General features: G+C 39.5%; 1 long non-coding RNA gene across 2 annotated transcripts; it reads right to left on the reverse strand.

The window, feature by feature from the left end:
- Window positions 1–723: 723 nt before the first annotated feature.
- LOC310917606 lies at window positions 724–17,114 on the reverse strand. 2 transcript variants are annotated; one of them, XR_014591464.1, is made up of 3 exons: window positions 17,048–17,114; window positions 1,724–1,787; window positions 724–866 (listed from the first exon to the last, which is right to left on the reverse strand). It is a non-coding gene; the product is annotated as an uncharacterized lncRNA (long non-coding RNA). The 2 variants fall into 2 exon arrangements; XR_014591465.1 differs by lacking the exon at window positions 17,048–17,114 and adding an exon at window positions 3,559–3,630.
- Between the last annotated feature and the right edge of the window lie 3,781 nt (window positions 17,115–20,895).

Genomic DNA, 20,895 nt, shown 5'->3' on the forward strand with positions numbered 1-20,895 from the left:
CCTTGCAGCTGATAGCACAACTGAAAAAAATGGTAGCTTGAGTGGTAAGCAACAATTTTATATTGCTTACTACAGGCAACAAGCAATCTACCTAGATGTCAACTATGGTTTTTCGTTCCACTATTAATCTCAGAAAAAAATAAGTACAAAGATCAGGGTTTAGATGTTCAGGGTTTTTTTTTCCCTCATAAATTGTGATATTTGCTGCAGGAGTCTAATATGTTCAGTAAAAAGTGTTATAGTCCAACCCACAGTAAAGAAGAGTTTGGAGCTTGTACAACACTCTTCAATGTGCTGGTAGAGAAAACGTACATAGCAATTAAATCTAATCCAATATCACCTTTTTGTCCATTCTGTTGGTTTTTTATATTGAGAGTCAGGCAAGATATAATTTACTTTTTAGTTAACAAAAAGGAGAACTTGTCCCAGGGTCTGGTGACAACTATGTCTGCATTTTTCATTTTTGTTTAGGATATGTGATGCTTAGTTTTCCTCACACCTGTCCACTTTCTTGCTGAGCAAAATTTTGGGGCACTTGAAGTACACAACCTCTGCTTGTGCGGGTGAAGGCAAGGCTTGATCTTTGCCTGCTTTTCATCTCTTGCTTGACCTCTCCAGTTAGAATGGCAGTGGGTTTAAATCCCACTATACACCTTGGCATTTATGGGATGAATTTCCTATACACTTTGTGTACACAAGCACAGAGATGATGCTCAAAAATGCTGGGCTACTGTTTTGGTGACCCTTGACTTCCTCCTGGGCCTAACCCATGTTCATAATCACATTTGCAAGGGTTCCTGGTAGTTTCAGGAGATTTCTGTGGAGTCCTCCTGGTGGCTACGTCTCTTGCTTGGCACTGTACAGCTCTGGAACAAAACACAGGAATTATTTTATTAGAAGTATTAGGAGTATTTAATGACTGTCCTCCCTTCAGAAACTGGAATCTTTACTGAAATTCAATCTTGAATGCCAATGTAATGGAAAATATCAAAGGAATTCTATTTTTCGTGTTATATATGACCAATATGCAGGAAATCTCACTTGCTGGTTCAACCATTGATTTGTTTCTGATGCTAACAGAAAATTCAATGAATGTGGATCCATTGCTCTGCAAGGAAATAGATGGAAAATAGACAGAAACCAGTAACACAGTTAGCAGAAACTCAGCCATTCTGGCATGTGATAATCTACTAATCCTCGCTCAATTTCCTTCCAGTACAATTAATTATTTTTGTTTTTGTCATGAGAAAATCTGTTGTGATAACTTCCTTTAGCAGCTCAAAATGTAACAGCAAACTCCCTGCTGGCATAACTTCAAGAGCAGAGTTGTGCCAGCAGATAATTTGGCCTAGATTATTTTTAAGAAGGTTGTCAGTCTTGTTTTTTGCTATAACATGCTTACTGTGGTAATATCAAATATTTATTCTACTGATTACAGCTTTAACTCTAAACAGTTAGAGGAGTAATCTCTTGACCTGTGCAGTGACAGAGGCAACCCCTCACACAGACTTATTTGAAAAGGAGAATGATTCATCTAGTGAAATTCTTTTATTTAAACTGTGTTACTAGAAATCTCAGAACTGTGGGTTTTTCATTCAAATGTTATCGTTTTTGCCCTGGCTGAAATACTTAATGAAATTAAGTATTCACAAAACTGGGACTGAAACATGTGGCTGCCCTCCTTTCCCCTTCCACCCTCCCCCCTCCCCAGCAATTCTCTCACCTGAATACATATGCACATAGGAGTATGCATGCACATGCAGTCAAAGACTCCTCTTAGCTTCTGTCTGGTGAAAGAGGAAACATTAACATCCCATTAGCTGCAGGGTTCACACGCGGGCTCTATAAAGAAATCTGGCTCTGGGTTCCAGAACATGTTGAGAAAAAAACATAATAAAACATAGGTGCTTCTTACATCACTCACTAGCTCACTGATGTATTTGTGTCCCTGTTCCCTCCCCCCTGCCTACAGCCTCTCACATCTCTTTGGAACACAGACTCCCCTCCCCTATAGGAAGTCTCATTCATTCATGCTTTGAAGGAATTCCTTAATTCTCTTTCAGCAAGATTACCACCATCCGTGCCCCTTTTCCTTCCCTCTGCCTTTGCCAGGGAGAGAGAGAGGAGCAGGGCCTGCCCAGATGGTTGAGGACCAAAAAGAAGGAACATTTTCTCATGCTTTTAAAAAGACCACTTTCTTTCCTGCCTAATATTTAGCTCCTTCAAATGCAAATGGAGAGGTTTCGCTCCAAGGTTAGCATAACAATTATGGGAAAGCTTTAAATCTGAAGCATTTGTTTACACGATGAAAGGAGTCCACAGTCCAAAAGCTCTGAGGCCAGGGCTTTTCAGTAGCTATTTTCTGACTAAGTAGTGAACTGCAAGTCAATTTTAGACCACAAAGAAAACCAATTTATATCAGTATGTAAGCTAATTTTGGAGGGAGTTCTACATTATAAACGATGGTGTTGGTGTTTTTTTTTTTTTTTTTTTTTTTTTTTTTTTTAAGTGACTGTTACTGAAATAAACTGCTGATTTTCCCCTCCCCCAACCTTTTGCATCTTGCTGTTTAATGAGCCCCCAGATGTCTTGGATGTTAATGACCATTCCCCTTGCCCTCAGAAGAAGGGACATATAGGATCTGAGGAATCAATTTCCGAAATACCCAGGTGTGTGGTCGTCTAAAAACTTAGTGATGTTCAGGAGTGAATTTTAGGTGGTCAGAATGACTCTTAATATGTATTTTTCTATCCTGGCTTCTCTTTAATTTGCTTTCCTCGTTGCTACTATATGAGAGTGAGTTCTTAGCAAACTCTCCATTGGTAAAATGCTCTGGAGTGAAAGCTCCTGGGATAGAATGATTCTATGGATGCTGCAGGACAATTCTTTTGTGAGCAGATTTATATTTCTCCATTGCTATGCTTTTAGTATGCCAAAACTCTGAAAAAATATTAATGCTGTATAACTGTACTTGACAACTGGATGCTTCCATTTCTTTCATTGATTAGAATCTTCCTCCTAAAAACCTCTTGTCACTGTTCATGCTGACTTTCAGTAGCATCAGAGTAGCTGTAAATCCTCGAGTATTTGCTGACTTTCTTCTGTATGAGGCTGGTGTACAGCAATGTGAGGCCTTTCACCATCTTTGTGCCCTCCTTTGGATGCTCTATGGTAGTTTTATATCTTTCTTGTATTGTGGCACCCAACACTGCCCCAGTGCAGAGCAGAGGGGACAATCCTCTCCCTCGCCCAGCTGGTGCCTGATGCCCCCCAGGACATCCTGGCCCTCCTGGCTGCCAGGGCACTGCTGACTCACATTCACCTTGCCACTGACCAGGACCCCCTTTCCACAGCACTGCTCTCCATCCTCTTATTCCCTGGTCTACACCATGCAACCAGGGCTGCCTCATCCCAGATGCAGAATCTGGCACTTTCCCTTGTTAAACTTCATATGGTTGGTCATTGTCCACTCCTCTGATTTGTTGAGGTCTCTCTGCCAGGCCTCTCTGCTCTCAAGGGAGTTGGCAACTTCTAATTTTATATTATTGGCAAACTTACCTAGTATTCCTTTGAGTCCTGTGTCCAAGTCATTAATGAAGATGTTGAAGAGAACTGGGTCAAGGATGGAGCCCTGCAAAACCCCACTAATGACCAGTTGCCAGCCTGATGTTACACCATTCCCTATCACCCTCTGTGCCCACCCTATGGGCCAGTTGCTCACCCATCACCTAACCTAGTTGTCCAGAAGGACACTGTGAGAGACAGTATCAAAAGCTTTGCTGATTACATCATCTGGGTTTCCTCTGTTGGGTAGGTAGGTTGAAAGCTGCTGTTTAGTGAAGAAGGTTCCTACTTTCTCTCAAAAGAACCTTTGTACAAATGCCATAAAATCCTGCAGTGCTGTTCTTACTGCCACGAGATATATATTGAGAACCAAACACTTGTTGGTTTACTCCCTCTATATTTTCAAGAGGATAGAAAACAGAACCTTAGAAAGCATAGCTGGAGGGGCCCTCAGTATCTCTCTAGCCCATCTCCTTATTCTCTGGCAAGATCACCTGTAGCAGTGGCTTTCCTGACGGATGCTTGTCTAACCCATTGTCTGAAACCATGGAATATTTCACAGCTGTTGAATCTGGCTCCTAAATGACCACCCAACTTGTCTGCTTTCTGTAGGAAACAGAAATGCCATATTAATATATGTCAAGGAGTGCCTTGACTCTAGAGGAGTAAAAATCTAGCTCTACAGGTAACCCAGAGATATCCCTGCTGTTTTAGCAGCAGAAGTGGTGCGTGATATCCATCTGATTGCTCACAAGAAGGCATGTGCAATATTGAGTAGGACACTGTTGGTGATGTTTCCTTTTTTAGTGAGTAAAGTGTTTTGGTTGATCCTGTAGAGCAAAGAATGGAGCCAGCTCAGCTGCTGGCTCCAAAGTTTATAGCTCTGACAGGCATTCCTTGTTCCTTGCACCTGGAAGCCCCTGAAGTTCACTCGGCCCACTGTGTGAACTGGCCATAGGCAAGTGAACTAGAATTCGGAAATAATAAATCTTTGTTAATGCAGTGCCATACTGCAGCTTTTTTCTAAAGGATTTTCTTTGAAGAGATTAAAGTTCACTGGAAAAAAATAGATAACCTATTTTTAGAAAAGATATGTGACTCAAGTTATTTTATATGAATGCTATGTAATACACTGCTTATAACTTGCACTCAGAGAATGATTGGATTAACAAAACAATCTGTCATGCAACTAACAACAGCTAATAAGATACATGACTCATTTGTAAAAGAGTCACTGTCTTTTTCCTTGCTTTTTGTTTCTTTTATTATATTTTTTGTAAATCCAAGCTCCTAATACAGGTGAGTTAATGTATAAATCCAATATGGAAATATTTGCTACTCAGGTTCCTGATTGGGATGCTTGGGGTACATTTAGGTTGTGAATGGCAAGAGAAGTTCTGCAAGAAGTGTATTAAGGTCTTAAGCTTTCTTAAGACCACTTATCCCACTTGTTGTTTTAGGCAAGATCCTCTTTCCTTTTAAAATGGGTTCAGTGGATCTTCTCCAAGGTTTGCAGATTGTAATGACCTTAATAGGAGTCATTGTAACTTGTCATTTTGGAAATTTCTACTGTGAAGAGTCAGGACATAGGCTAACCTGCTGTAGATTGGAGGTTATATGAAGTTTTCTAAGTTTTATTTTGAGCTTGGCAGTGACAGCTTCAAAGAAAAACAAAAAATCCCTCTCCCCCTCAAAGCCAGGGACTGCTAGCCCCCTGAGTGTGATTTAAAGAAATGCATACAAAAACAGATAGATAGCCTTTCTGTCATTGTAATGCTGAAAACCTGGATCTTTTAGACCTTTTTTTGCAGCAATGGATAGGTTATACCGATATTTTTTAACCTCTTAACCTTCTGAGTTGGAATGCAAAACTGCTATAAAATTCTCAGCTATGAAAGTGGCTATAAGTAAGCCCATTTCTACTGCTTTAATACAGGTTCTGTATGTTAATTCTCTGGTAATGTAATCAAGAAAGCAATGGCATTCAGAACCAGTAAGTACCTAGTTCTCCCTTCACCCCCTGACCATAATGACTGTAAAATGCTGGTAGTAATAGATTGAAATGAAAAACTCCTTCATCTTGGCATGCAAGAAATTTGCAATCACATTTTGATTTTCAGAGTGCTGCTTGTTTGGGGATTAATGCGTGGGTAGATTGACCTCCCTTGCAGGAGCAGTTGTTATTGTACTAACTGTGTGAAAAACAAATTTCAAATAGAAGGCCTGTTTCATGTTTCTTGCAATTTATGTTATCTATCACCCCTTTGGTGCCTCAGTAGTAATAGCTGCCCTGAACTACAGGATTTTTCTTATTTTTACAGCTTGCAGGAAGGAAGGTGAGTTTTATTATCAACTGAAAGATCATCTTTCTTTTTTTTTTCTTTATTGTCTTCAAGTATGATGTCCCTGATTGACTTGGTTAATTTTAAAATTGATGTTTTGTGCTTTCCAAAGCACAATGAAGCTGTTGCCATATTCCCAAGCTACCTGAGAAATAACTTATGCTGTATGCATTGTATGTAAATCCACTTCTGTTCAGGCTAGATTTATATCCATTTCCCTGTTTTTAACATATCATCTACCTTCAGTTTCTAGTATTGGTTTTGCAGGGATTGCAGTGAGATTATTGCTTGGGCTGTGATTTTTAGGACTGTCTAAATAATAGCAATGTGAATTTGCATAGTGTAATGTTTGCCTGAGATCAGATCTAATCTCATCCTGGTTTATTAAGTAAAATTAAACAAAGGTAAACATGCTTGGCCTGCTCGTATCCTTTTCTTCTTTTCTCTTCATGCTCATTATTATGTGACCAGACAAAAGGTGGGGGGAATGGAGCAGCAAGCTCAGGCCCATGTTTTGGCTCCATCTAGAAATTTCATGTCAGATTTTTGAATTTGCCAAAGAGGTGAGCTTGTTATACTTTGAAGGCCAGGTAATGCATGTTTAAGGTTTTAAGTGGTGATTCTGGTTTTAGAGCAAGTTTGTGCAATGCAAAATGATTTTAATGCACTTAAGATAAACTATAAACTGGGAGGGGAAAAAGGAGCTTTCAGTGTCCTACTTGTCTTGTGATAGGTGGATTTTATCAACTTGACTTTTAAGATGTTCTCCTAACACAGGGAAACATTTCACAAAGTAACTGCTATTGGAGACAAATCCTGTCTGGAGTAATGGAAAAATGGTGTTTGATTTGTGACGATAGAAATCAAAGTCACCTTTATTTTTAATGTTTTTTCTAATGTCAAAGAAGTGGGGAAATGGCTGTGTACTCACCAATTAATGGATGATAAACATATAGACCTCTCTGCCACAGTGCAGTCTTTGGATCACATTTCCTGTGATACCAGCAAATAGTGTTGGGATATAATGATAGGCAGTGCCTATCTTGGTAGCAGGTAAGTACTGTTTAGGAGTGCTTGGCTGTCTGTATTGAAGGCTCTCTGAAACTCCATTCACAACATCTGCCTGTGTTGTGAACTGTGAGGCCACATCTAGTAATGTTTGATCTTTCTTGGACTTAAATGTATTTCTCGAATTATCTGGGAGTCTTTAATTATGGCCACTTGACATTTATTTTAATTTAGGACATCTAGTGCTAAAATGCCTTGAACCAGTGGTCTACAAGTCTTGTCTGTAGCACTCAGATGCATTAAAAGCCATGTTCTGCAGTATTCCACATTTCTTGGGACAGAGGGATCAGAAGTTGCTGGGTCTGTGTCCCTAAGTGGCATAACAGGTTTGTCTAAGTTGTTGATAGCTCAACAAATTGTGTCTGGAGCCCTGTGGTTGTACCAGTCCTTCTGTCTGCTCTACTGCCTTGTGGCAGAGGCTGTTCCGAGATTGCAAATAGAGGAATAAAGGTGCTGATTTCGAAGCTTGTGTGGAGTGCAGCTTGAAGTGAAATGAGGTGTCTGATTCCCATGCCAAGAGCAGCTACGGGCAGATCAGAAAACTGACTCCTATAAATTTGTCTGTTTCCTACTACAGGAAACACTGAGACCAAATTGTCAATTTATGGTAACCAACGTACAGATATCAAGCATTAAGTAGAACAGTTGCTTTTGCTCAGTATTCTTGAAGGCTTTGAGAGATGTCTGTTGCAATTTTGGTAGGTAAAAATCAGCGTTGTTCTGTGGTAAACTTTTGTTTCTTTGTGTGTTTCTGAACTAATGTGTTTTCAGAGAGCCGTGAATAGTGCCTACATAAAAACCCTTTATATTCTTCCAGTTAGTTAATGCTACATAAAATACGAATCCTTCATCAGCTCCCACCTTTTTCCATTCACAGAACAGTTGCCCATTTCCCCCAAATCCTAGTGCTGACATTCAACTTGTTCAAATACCAAAGCATATTCCGTGAGTAGTGAATTCCAATTAGGAAAGATATGGTAAATGTTAGTTTGCAGACCACCAGATAATATTAATGTGTTAGAAGAAGGAAAAAACCAAAATGTGGAATGTGTCAAAAGGGAAACATCTACCACTGAAGAGGATTTCCCTTCACTTATAGTAGGATTTTATTGCTGATCTGGTCAAATCTGTGGTAACCTGGAACTTGCTATATTTGACACATCCATTAACAAAATATGGAAATGAGATAACAAGCATTAATATTGCTGCAGCAGATACACCACTTGCTTCAGATCTTGATGTTTGATAATAGATAATGAAAACCCCCAAAGCAAAAATGCCTAAGTGTTTTTTGAAAGGGAACTTCCAGCTTGCTGACCAGAAATTAAAATTGTAAATGTGTAGTGTGAGAGCTTCTGCACTGGGACTGTTTTTGTTGGACTTTCAGGTATGAGGTGGGTGACTTTGGTCATCTGTAACTCTGTTAATTCAGTCAGAGGTGCATTGCTGTGAAAGTATATTTTATTTTGGTCAATTAATGATGAAAAGTTACTCCTCATCCTGGATGATGTGTAGGTTGGTGAAAGAAAAGTACTGTGTAGAGAAGAGAAAATATGTCTTTCTCCATATTATGTAGATCTCTTATTACTGCATCCAGGAAGGAAGGATTAGGAGGGGGAATTGGGGGTGCTGGTGGATGAAAGGCTAGACATGACCCAGCAATGTGCACTCACAGCCCAGAAAGCCAAATGTGTCCTGGACTGCACCTAAAGCAGTGTGGGCAGCAGGGAGAGAGAGGGGATTCTGTCCCTCTATTCTGGTGAGACCCCATCTGCAGTGCTGCATCCAGCTCTGGGATCCCAGCACAGAAAAATCATTGACCTTTTGGTGTGAGCCCAGAGGAGGCCAACAAGACAATTAAAGGGATGGAGCACCACTTTTATGAGAAAAGGCTGAGAGGATTTGGTTTCTTCAGCCTGGAGAAGACTTTGGGGTGACTGAATTGTGGCTTTTCAGTACCTGGAGGCAGCCTACAAGAAAGATGAGAGGGATTTTATACTAGACCATATAGTGGCAGGACAAGGGGAAATTAGTTCAAACTGGAAGAGAGTAGGTCTAGATCAGATATTAGGCAGAAATTCTTTACTGTGAAGGTGGTCAGGCACAGGAACCTGTTGCCCAGAGAAGCCATGGACGTCCCATCCCTGGAAGTGTTGAAGGCCAGGCTGGATGGAACTTTGAACAACCTGATCTGTTGGAAGGTGTCCCTGTCCCCAGCAGGGAGGTTATAAATACATGATCATTAAGGTCCCTTCCAAACCAAGATATTCTGTGATCCTAAGAAGAGAATCTACAGTGGTGTGGCTTTGTACAGATTGAAATCTTTGCTTTAAACAAGGATAAACATAGTCAACTTGACAATATACCTGTGGAGACCCAGAGCAATCTGCTGCTTTGAGTCAAGTTATGAGAATCTGAGGACTGGCTTCGTGTATTTGCCAGAATTCATCCTTCATACTGAAGTGCCCTAACAAATGGTCTCCCATCAATGTTGCTGAATGTTTATACTCCAGAGTAATCAACAGAGCTAGTTCATGAGTGAGTTGTGATAGCCAAATGAAAAGCTTTGTGTGCTCCTAGATATTTTCCATAACTCAGGAAAATGGATAGTAATCTAGTTTAAGGACTTGCGTACAAAAAATATAGGTGATAACATCAGGGAATTAGACACTGCAACTGGTAGACTGTCCATGTGTTGAACTCTGCTCTGAGAGAATTTCAGCTTTTAATCCTGAATCTGAATTTACCTGTGAGATTTGTTTTATCTTCCAGAAAATGAGCTCTGGGTGAGTGACTCTTTGTAACAGGTTTTTAATATTTTATTAAGACACACTATCATTTACTGTGACTGACTTGAAGTTTGTAGAGTGTGGTGCTAGAGCTGAATTGGCATCTGCTCAGAGTGATTGTATAATAGATCAGGGAAGAGTAAGTGAAGTAGAGCTAACTTAAAAGGTAAACTTTGCATACCAAGCAAGCTATCCAGGATCACTTTCCTTGCATGACTTCTTCATTTTCTCAGATAACCATTTGTCAAACACTGGGCTGTATTGTTAATCCTCTTTTCTATTATTAAGGCTTTTTTATTTTAAGCATGATTGTTGCTACCTGTATTATTTTTTTTTAACTTTTCAATGCATTGCAGCTTTATTTCCCTTTTGCAGCACCCTCTAGTCTCAGGAATTTCAGTATTGTCTCTTATCTTATGTCTAGAGGTGAAAGTTGAGAACTTGAAGGACTTGGGATGACTGAGCTGCCATCAGAGAAGAAATTCACCTTCAAGGCTAAGACTTCAAACAGGAGAGTGTGATGAGATTTATCTTGGTGCTCTGTAATTTAGCAATACACTGAGCATCATCTACTCTGGTGGGAGAAGTGAATTTCAGTATCTTGGAATACGATGGGATTTCTTTATTTTAATGTTTTTTGAAGATTCTCAAAAATGTATGTAGAAGGAAACCTTTTTGATAAAGTTACATATTTTTGTTCTGTACTAAAGTAAAGGAAAGAAAGCAAAGCAATCCCAGCATTTGTGTAATGTGGATTCCCACGGTGGTATTCAAAGCAGCATAAGAATCTTCCTCTGCTCTCATTTGGTACTGTCATTGTTTTTTGAAGGTGAATCTGGCAGGTTGTCTGCATTCCAAGAGAGAGCGAGTCCCTGGAGACAAGTGGCTTGTTTTGAGTGTGGAACTCCATGAAAGAACTAATTCCTTTCATAGCACTACATCTTGCCTACAACTTAATTCTCTAAATAGTGACTTGGATATTAAAAATAAAACACAAATTAAAAAAAAACCCACAACAAAACAACAAAAAACCAAAATTCTGCTACAGCAGAAGAGAAGGTGGGAAATTTATTCATTGGTTCCATTGTGGAGGGATATTTTGATGTCTACCTCCTGGCTTTGCCCTCTTTTCTCCCCCCAACTCTGTTTTTGAAAGCAACCTTTTACTTTCGGCTTGCCTAGCAACATATGATTCTTGGCCTTTCCCACTGAATTGGGACTTTGGTTTTACCCTGTCAGCAGGTAAATGGCCTTAAGCCCTTCATGGTTTTGTCAGAGTAAAGTGGAGCTGAAAAGCATTACATATGTTCCAAGTTGAGAGGCAGCTCTTTTGCCATGTTCAAGTGGGTCTTTACCATCCCCCACTTCTCCTTCTATTAAAGGGCTCAGTCACAATGAAGCTTTAATCAGCTTCATTGATTTAAAGCTAATTTGCACTTGGCTTCAAGGCTAAGGTCTGTAGCACAAGCTGAAGACCTTTAAATCAGAAGTTGGAATGAAAAGCCTTAGGTATATCATGTTGTCTGCTGTGCAAAAGAATAGCAGCTCCTGAAAACTGCAAATTAAGTATAAGAAAAAAAGCACAAAGCAGTGTTTTCTTGTGTGTTAATGTAACCTCAGCTTGCTGAGTTACACAAGCTTTGCTATCAACATTTCTGCTTCATCATGTAAATTAATAGAGTCGGCTGAATATGTTTTAGCTCTGTGATGTTTTCAGCACTCAAATTCTGGTTGGTTTCAGTCGGATTTAACCTAATTGCCAAACTGATTCCCATCAGTAATAACTTAGCATTTATTTGTCCCAAAGGGAGAAAAAAAGTCTTGTCTGTATTCTGCAATTAAGAAGGTGATGAAATATTCAGTGTATGCCTCCATTCCAACTTAAATTCTTTTGTTAACTTTATCAGATAAACCATAAAATATTAACCAGCCTACTGTCTGAGCATGTGTGAGCTGTATACTGTTTATCAGACATTTTAAGGTATTTTTGATTTTTAACATTGACTACATGGAAGAGACTGCATTATCCTCCATTTTCAGAATCAATGCTGTTGATGAGGTTTGGTGTATCAGAATGTGTGCTCCCAATTTCTTTAAAGCATGATCACATGTAATGACACAGGAAAGTGTCATTACAAACCTCTATTAACATTTTAACAGGTAGAGCAAAAATAATCTCTTTCCTTAATTTGTCCTTTCACATTGCTTTCTGATCATGCTGAGCTATAGTTTACAGCATTGCTTGCTGGAATTTTGTAGGTAGTTGCAAGTCTGGGACAATCTAAGTTCTATATGGATGTTGCATGGACCTAGTTTATATAGATGGAGAGAGGTGCAAACTCCTCAGCCAGATTAAAGCATGACTACGTGAAGCCTTGTTCGGCAATAACCTTATATTTGCATCTAGATGTCAACTTTTTGCAAGTTTGATGTATAAGCAAAATTTTAAGGAGTGTATACTTTGCTCTGTGGCTGGTTGCATTTGCTGTATTTTGTTATATCCATTAAGGAGATCATTATTTTCTGAAAGGTTCTGTCCTCTTCTGTGTGCATGGCTTTGAAACAATTTAAGAGCTCGCTGCAGTGATAGAATTTCAATGCATCAATTTAAAAAGTGACTCTACTTTCTTGTCAGGTCTGTGAAGTCACCTGAACCATGACGATAACATCAAAGCAGTAGCTTCTCCGTAAAACTTCATACCTTTTTTTAAAAAAAAACCTCTATACTTGTAAGTTTTGCAGTCAGAACCTGTGTATTGTTATCGAGAAAATGGCAAATAAGTAGCATTTAAAAGTCGGTGGGCATGGATGCACCAAGAAGAGGAAAAAATGGAACGTGTGGAACACTGCGGGAGTGTTTCACACTGGCTGCTCAGGTATCTGCAGCAGGGAGATGCAGCATTCCTCACCTATGCTGCACATTTACGCCTGGCTGATGGAGCTGTACAGAGACCTCTTGGGTTTTTTCTGGCCTGGCACATAAAGCTCTGTATGCCAGCTTATATAAGTGATCCTGCCCTGTACCATCCTTTTCTGTTCTATTCTCCTGCACCAGATTATGTGACACAAATGGGCTGCAGCCAGGAAGGGTCTGCTTTTCATCAGGGCTGCCTGCATATGCAGAGTGCTGTTGGGAGGCTGGTGTTCCCTGGTACAGGGTCTGGCTCTCCCTGGAAGCCCTGTGCCAGACACAGCTGCATCCACCTGATTCCAGAGCATGGCATTGTTCTGCCAGCCCTGGAGCTGGAGGAGATAAAGCAGTGAGGTGTGTGATGGACACAATAGGAGCCTCATCTGTAAGGAGTGAAACTGGATAGGTCTGCATCTAGAATACGTGATGCTGCGGGTATTTAAAAAGCTTTATACTGCCAGAAATTTGAGACAAATATTGCATGGGGAATAACAGGGGTCTGAGTGAGAAGCCTTTATTTCCAGGCAGTTGGTAATAGACACTCCATCCCAGATTACATTTGTTTAAGATATTGATACCTGCTAGATTTGGTGAGATATTATGGAGCTGTCTTCATCTGTAAGTGAAGGGTATTTTATATGCCCTTCTCTTTGACAGTCTGGCACATATGACCTTTTGCCCCCACATTGGTTAAGAAAATTAAATTTTATCAGACAGAAATAGCTGTTCTCACAAACTATGCATTGCTGTGTGAGCAGGCTTATTGGATAGCCTTTTCAAAATGAAAAAAATTCAGTGTGTATGAGGGGAAGGATTTGAACTGTCAAAATGTCTCACAATGACATTTTCATACCATAAAGCCCCAGCTTTACTTATAGAATGATTATCTCAGAAGAGGCTGAAAGGGAGTTAAAATGGGAAAAACAAAAATAAACTTTTTGGTTACTGGGATTTTTCTTTCAACTTCAGATTTTTTTTTCTAAAGTTTGACTTTATTTGTACTGAAGTCAGGACTATTTGTTAATTGTCAAATTTTCTTACCACAGGTTTATTTTTGTGTCTCAGTTGCTAGATGTATAATAAATATAATAATAATAGATGTATAATAAAGGTCAAAATTATAATTATGAAAATATCAATACTGAAAATGTAGGGAGTTTAGTTGGTTTTTTCAGAGCAAATTGGAAAGCTATGCAATACAACAATAAATAATGAAAAGGGATAAGGTACAATGAGACAGGACTGCCTCAGAAGAGTAAAACAGATACCAAAATGGTCAGACATCTTGCATGGGCTTTGTGTAAGTAGCCCAAGTATTCTCCTCTCAAGTTCTGATACAGATATCCTGGTTAAGATACTTGTGGGCGTTTGTTGGGTGGTTGGTTGGGGGTTGTTTTTGTCCCATCTTTTCATGGTCTAGCTGCTATTTGTTGGGATGCTCTAAGCTCGTTAAAAAAAAAAAAAAAAAAAAAAAAAAAAAAAAAAACCAACAACAACAAAAAAAACCCAACAAAAACCCAACAAACAAACAAAAAAAACCACACCAACCAAACAAAAAACCAAACAAACAAACAAAAAAAAGTGCTTCAGAGCCAGTTGTTCCATTTGCAGTATGACTAATATGATAGAGACTTACCAAACTCTGTATTGATTATTGCAAGGCAACTACAGTGCAAAGGCATTGGAACAGCAGTTTAAAATCCATTTAGTTCTCTAACATGGTCCACTGCCAACATGTAGCCAGAAAACTCTTTCTGCTTTTAAACTGAAGGACAAATGCTGAAAACAAGTGAATATTTAATCAGCCTCAATGCCTCCTCTAGTGTATCCTCTGGGAGCAGGGTAACTCACATATGATAAGTGACTGATGTTAACATTTGCTGGGCTTCTGAGGAAATCTGCTGTAAAATAACATTTGGTACAAATTCAGTGATTTGTCTCTTTCATAAAATGCCCTAAACACTTCTCAAGACATCTAATACACTTTCTGATGTTATTTTAAAAAGTGAAGAGGAGGAGGAGGAATAAGAAATCTCAGAGGTTTGGTTTTAGTCAGTTGATCAGTAAGCTGGGCATATTGTTGATTTGGTTTGGTTCAAGAATATGTATATATCCCTTCATGTGTGAGAATTTTCCCTCAGCAAATGTATATAAGGACATTGCAATGTAAAAGCTGAGAGAGAGGCAGACTGACTGGATTCTGAATTTGGTACTAAAGCTCTTCAAGGATGTGATGTCAACTTTTGGTAATGTTTGGCATACCTCTGCCTATGAACTCATAGGGAAGACAGCAGAATGTGACTTGCTCTTTGGAAGAAGGAAGCTAACATTATTTAGAAGGGTCTCTTACAGCTCTTATGTTTGTAACTTGCTATGGTTTGTGATTGCAATGAACAATGCTCACATTTAGGACCAAGAGTATATATAGACTTGTGTCATGTAGCAACTGTAGTACATATTTCCACAGTAAGATGGAGAAGCTGCAACCAACAAAGGACAAATTTTATGACACTCTTAGCCTCCTTTTGCAATATTTTTGGACTAAATAATTATTTCCTTTATTTTAACATATATCAAAGGCTAATGAGAAAATCAGATACCTTAAGTCAATTGTCAGTGCTTAACCTTAGCCTAGAAAAGCTTGTCTTCTTCTGCAGTGAATGAACAAACTTACAAGGTTACATTGGGACACCTGAGTTAATTATTGAATCATACAATACATCAAGTAGGATGAAACCCATAAGAATCCTTGAGTTCAACACCCTGCTCCTCGCAGGGCTAATCCTATGTCTAAGAGCATCATCCGGATGTTTGATCTCTGGCAGGTTAGATGACATGACCCATTTGCTGAGGATCCTGTTCCAGTGACCAACTACCTACCACTTAGTAAGGAACCTTCTCTTCCTTCTAATACTTAATCCAAACTTGCCTTGGTGCTGCTTCATTCCAGTTCCTCACATCCTGTTGGTGGTCTCTAGAGAAAAACTGCTGTGCTTCTGCTTAGCTTTTCTCCCCAAAGACTGAAGGACTGCTCCTGTCCGTCCTTCCCTCACTCTAGCAAGGAAAACCCCACATGAGCTGAGGGTGGTGTTTGTGTCTTGGTATGGCCTTCCAGTTTGTGGAAAACCTGTAAATAAAAGCACTGCAAGAATGAATCCCTTACTACTGTGCACAACCAGGACTAAGGGAAAATTAGGACACGGTATATAGTTGTACAAATATTGAAATGGGTGCTGGGCTAGATTACCTTGTTTTAAGCCTTATTGGAGTGTGTAACTGAAGTAATATTGAACGTCACTGTCATTGTTCCTTTAGGACCACTTCTAAAATCAAATCACATGTGTGTGGCAGTTTCCAGAGACAATTTTGTGGTGGTTTTCTGGATAAGTAAAAATGTCTCTTGTTGCTACTACAAGCTACTACACCACTAATACATTATTGCTCTTATCATTTAGCCAGATTATGATGACTAAAGTGACATGTATCTTAACTGAAGATAAAATAAGTCCTCTCATCATTAAGGACTTGAAACAAAGCCACTGAAATTAATGAGATAAATTCCCATTTGCTACAGTGTTTGTTGGCAAAGGTGTGGAATCCTTAGCTCTGCTTTGAAAACTCCCCCCTCTAACACAGGAATTTGCCTGTTAACAAACTGGTTTTGAATAAGTCATCCATTTTTCAAGGAGTGGATGTTTTTGGCACCAACGTAGGACATTGAGTCGAAGACCTGCGCAACAGCATGGCATTCCTTGGCTCCCAGTGCAAGAGAACTTGTTCTGTATTAGTCAGACACAGGCAGCCCAGTGTACTTCATGCTTATTGATTCACCTTGTTGATAATTGCAGCATGCTGCTAATAAATGAACCTGTGGAAAACTAATCCTCCTATATTGTATCTTCATAGTTACACTCATTTAAGTTCAATTAAGTTCAAAGGGCAGAGGAAGGCAGTTTGTATTTCCTTGAAAGTTTATGTCCTTTAGTATGTGCAAAAGGGTGATAAACTTCCAGAAACTTCACCTATTTTTTAAGATTAACCTTTTTAATTTTCAGTATTTCCTACCTACTTGGTTTTATATTTTATGTGAGAGAATTATACAGAAATAAGAGGAACAGAGGGAGAAGAACACAAGACTTAATTTTACTAATTTCTCTGTTACCAGACTCATATGATTCATGCAGAATGCTGTTAATCACAGCACTCCTTTTCATTGGAAATACCATGTTAATGCATTCATGCTATTTGCTGCAATCACACTCTGAGAAGTTTTCTTTGGTTTCATAATTTGCTAATTCACTTAGAAAAAACCTGCACATTTTTGTAAAGAACCAGGAGCCAGACATTTTCAAGTATGCTCAAAGCTTACAAACCTTGAAGAAGAGATTCAAACTTGAGGCATGCCAGCTGCAGTTGCTCAGTCCCACCCCCAAACCACAGCCTCCTGCACTGTCAGTTGTGCTGATACAACTATTTGTCAGGCCATGGACTGTTAATCTTCTCAGTGAGCTGGTTTAAGTTGTCCTCTGAAAGGGAGTGTTTATTTTTAACCCTGATCTGACTTGCAGCACATGTCTACAAATCATTTGTCAGCACAATGGGTGATCAATAACCACGACTTCAAGGGGGCCTTAGACTTCCAGAGTGTGGAACACAGAGTGGTTGGATGTCTAAATACTTTCAAAAGACCTGTACCTCAATGTCTGCCTTTGTGTTTTGAAAGAGTTAGAATAGGTACAAAAGTTCCTGTTTACCAAGCCATGGTCTACTGAAAATAAGACCTGGAGGAAATAGTGACACTAATATTTACCTGGTTCATTTCTCCTTCAAAGGACTTAACAAGTAATGTTTCAATAATGATTTGGAATATATTGTTAATTAAATGCTATTTCACTTGCATCCCAAATAAGGAGAACAAGAGAAAATAAATTATTAGCACACTACCAGAAAGGATTCTGAAGGGTCTCTCTCATGTTTTTCTGATGTAGTTGAATGGCAATATTCCAGCAGTCTCTATTGCCTAACCATGAATGGCGATGTCTAAGGATATCTGAGCCACCTGCATGAGTCTGTGAAATACAGCACTGGGTGTGTGGGACAGGCATGCTGTCTGGGAGAGGTAGGTAGGATACTGTGTGCCACCTACAAGCATCACTTTGTCTGACATCTGAAACAGCCCATGACACCTGCAGGTCGGCAGCTGAGAGTCTTGTGTAACTTGTGATGAGGAGGCAAACACCTGAGTCCTATTAGGCCATCACAAGGCAAAGTGATTTCTGTCAGCTTTGTACTTCATTCCCACTGTTGATTTGTATCAGAAGGCAGCTCAGTAAAGCTCAGATGAGCCATAGCTCCTTGGCCTGCTTGTCAGGAACCCAAACAAACAGGTGGTTCCTGCTTCATGGAGCTCATAGTAGAAAAAAAAAGGCCAGAAGGGAAGTGAGTGGAAGAGACATAAAAGTGGCCAGAGAGTGTGAACGATTAAACCAGAGCAGAACTTTCTCTGCATTTTGAACATCTCTGCTGCTCTATATGCAAGATTGAAAATTCCCATACTGTTATGCTGAACACTTAAAAAATTATGCTGTCTGGTGTGCCAGTGGTGCATCTAGATCTGAAGTTGTACAGACACACACAGTGCATGTGACACACCCTGAATGTGTCAGATTATTTTGGCACACGAACAGCTGGTCCACTGGTGAGGTTTGGTGTACAGGTACTGTGCAGTTGAAAAGTGAATGCATGGTGATACTCTGTCAGAGTCATCTGGTCAGCTAGGTGTGAAAAATCTGTCTAGGGATAATGGGGTGGTTCAGTAAACCTGGTAAATGAGAGTCACTCTATTGACCTTCTCTGTAAAGTATTTGTTCTTTTATGCTTAAAATGCTGACAGACCCTTTCAGGCCTCACTTTTCCCTCTTTGTATGATGGTGACCTATTTCTCAGTCTTATTGCAATGAAGAAATGCTTCGTTAGCCAATGTTAATAGAGAGGGTTGTGTTCTCAGAGGAAAGGACTCCAGTATTCATGATACTGCAACATTGTGAAAGGCAGACTGTCATGAAATTCTACAGACCAAACTCAATTCTAGGGTGACTGTCCTGCAAGTTATGAATTATGGCAGAGCTTGTCTGTAGCTTATCAACCCCATTAAGCGAATCTTTTTTGCACAGCACACATTGTGTTTGTCAGTATGAGTCACAAAACATTTTAAAGCTACAAAAGTAGCAACTGCTCTTCTGAGATCAAAACATACCTACGTGTGAAAGCAAATATGCCTGCTGAGTAAACACACAAAGGCTGGAAAGGCAGTGTGTACACCACCGGGTGCTTGTGATTTACCAAATTATTTATGAATCCTTGCAGTACCTGGATATAAAGAGGGTTTTTTTTTTCTGACCAAACTCAGTCACCTGATTCAGGTAACTATTTCACCTACTAAGCAGCTTTGATAACTCTCACTGCAAGTCACCACTGGATTGCTCCATGCTGCTTCCAATGCTTTCCCTGTTTCATTGTTTTGTAATATGTCATGGCTCTAATAACAGGAATATCTTTGAATATTGTATGCCTTATACTGAGAAAAGTGGAAAGATGGTTGGTTTTTTTTTGCATATTTATTATTGTTAATGCTAACTTGTAAGATTACTGTCTCATGCTGTGGCTGCTGTCTCACCTGGGCCCTGCAGAAGAGAAATGGAAGGAAAGCATGGAATTTGATGAGGAGCTCTACTTTCTGTACTTTGATGGGGGCTGATCTGGCTGATTATTGGGAACTGCACTGCTGATGGGGGCTGATCTGGCTGATTATTGGGAACTGCACTGCTGATGGGGGCTGATTATTGGGAACTGCACTGCTGATTACTTGCTCACACGCTCTTTTTCTCAGCAGACACCACTGAATCATGTGCAATTTGTAATAGTAAATTAGAGGTGATAAATAGAAACCCTTTCCATCCAGTACTCTCAGAATATGGGGAAATTAATTCAAATGTAATGAAAGAGTGACTCAATCCCCTAAATCCTGACATCATATTTCTATTCCAGTTATTTGTTCAGTGGTTTATCTCTTTGGCTGGTGGCTAATTTTCCTGACTGGTAGTCTGCAAATTTGCTGATGATAGGACAGAACCTTCACACAGTGCTACAAAAGTCCTTACTTTTGTTTGAGATGCAACTGCTGATATAATATCAGATATGAGCTAGATGACTTTAGTATCTAAATTAAATGAATTAATAACTGATCCTATTTATTTTTTGGGCTCTCTACATAGTTGTAGTCCAAAGAAGAATACAGACTGCTCCAGAAAGGCAGTTTTCCTATGATAGAGAATTTGGCTATTCTTAGTTGAGGAATTCCTGCTGATTTTGGTGCATGAGCATCTGTTTTGATAGAAGTCATCTTCTGCATCAGAATCATGCTGTTTTGTAGGAACCTAAGGCATGCCAGGCCCATAACTGTAGCTTAATGGGTATTGCAAACTGAAAAAAATCTGAAGGGTTCAAATTCAGTCAGAGGAAAAGGGTCTAATGATGCCAAATTGCTCACCCTTAATTTGCTTCAAGTATGTCAGCTGTAAAACCAAGAAGAAAGGACCACCACTCTGAAAAAATGTTTCTCTGTTTGAGAGTGGAAGTTACCTTGCATAAACTTTTTGTATAGAACTGCTTACTGGCTGGGGATTTTCTTCACTCTTGTTCTAAGCTTTTTAGAAGCATTTCCTGGGTGCAGCAGGAAGATGACAAAATGTGGCATGTGAAATAGTGAAAGTAGTAGAAGAATGAATAAAAATAAAGCCTAGCTCATGCTGGAAAAGCTGGTGAAACGAAATAAGCCTTGGGTTTGGAGCAGAGAGGATAAAATGAAAGGGCAAATCTATGCTGTGGCATGAGTCCTTGTTATGCTTTCTGCCTGCATACCCTATTCTGGCTCCACCAGCACTCTTTGCACTGGGAGATTGGTTACTTGTGAGCAAAATGCCTCAAAATCATTGCAGGGGTATGCATTAGAATAGCATTAAGAGCTGGCTGCTGTTGCATGGGGTTTTGTTGTTGTTGTTGTTGTTGTTGTTGTTGAATCAGAGCTCTTAGATTGAAACATAGAGGCTCCATATGCCACCCAAGAAATTTCAAAACCCATATGTAAACCCACCTGGATTTCTGGCATGGAAAATCTCTAGAAGAGGGCTCTTTTTTGCTGATGCCTTTGAAAAAGTTCTGG

Source organism: Zosterops lateralis (genome assembly GCF_965231275.1).
Source record: "Zosterops lateralis genome assembly, chromosome: 1".
NCBI lineage: Eukaryota > Metazoa > Chordata > Aves > Passeriformes > Zosteropidae > Zosterops > Zosterops lateralis.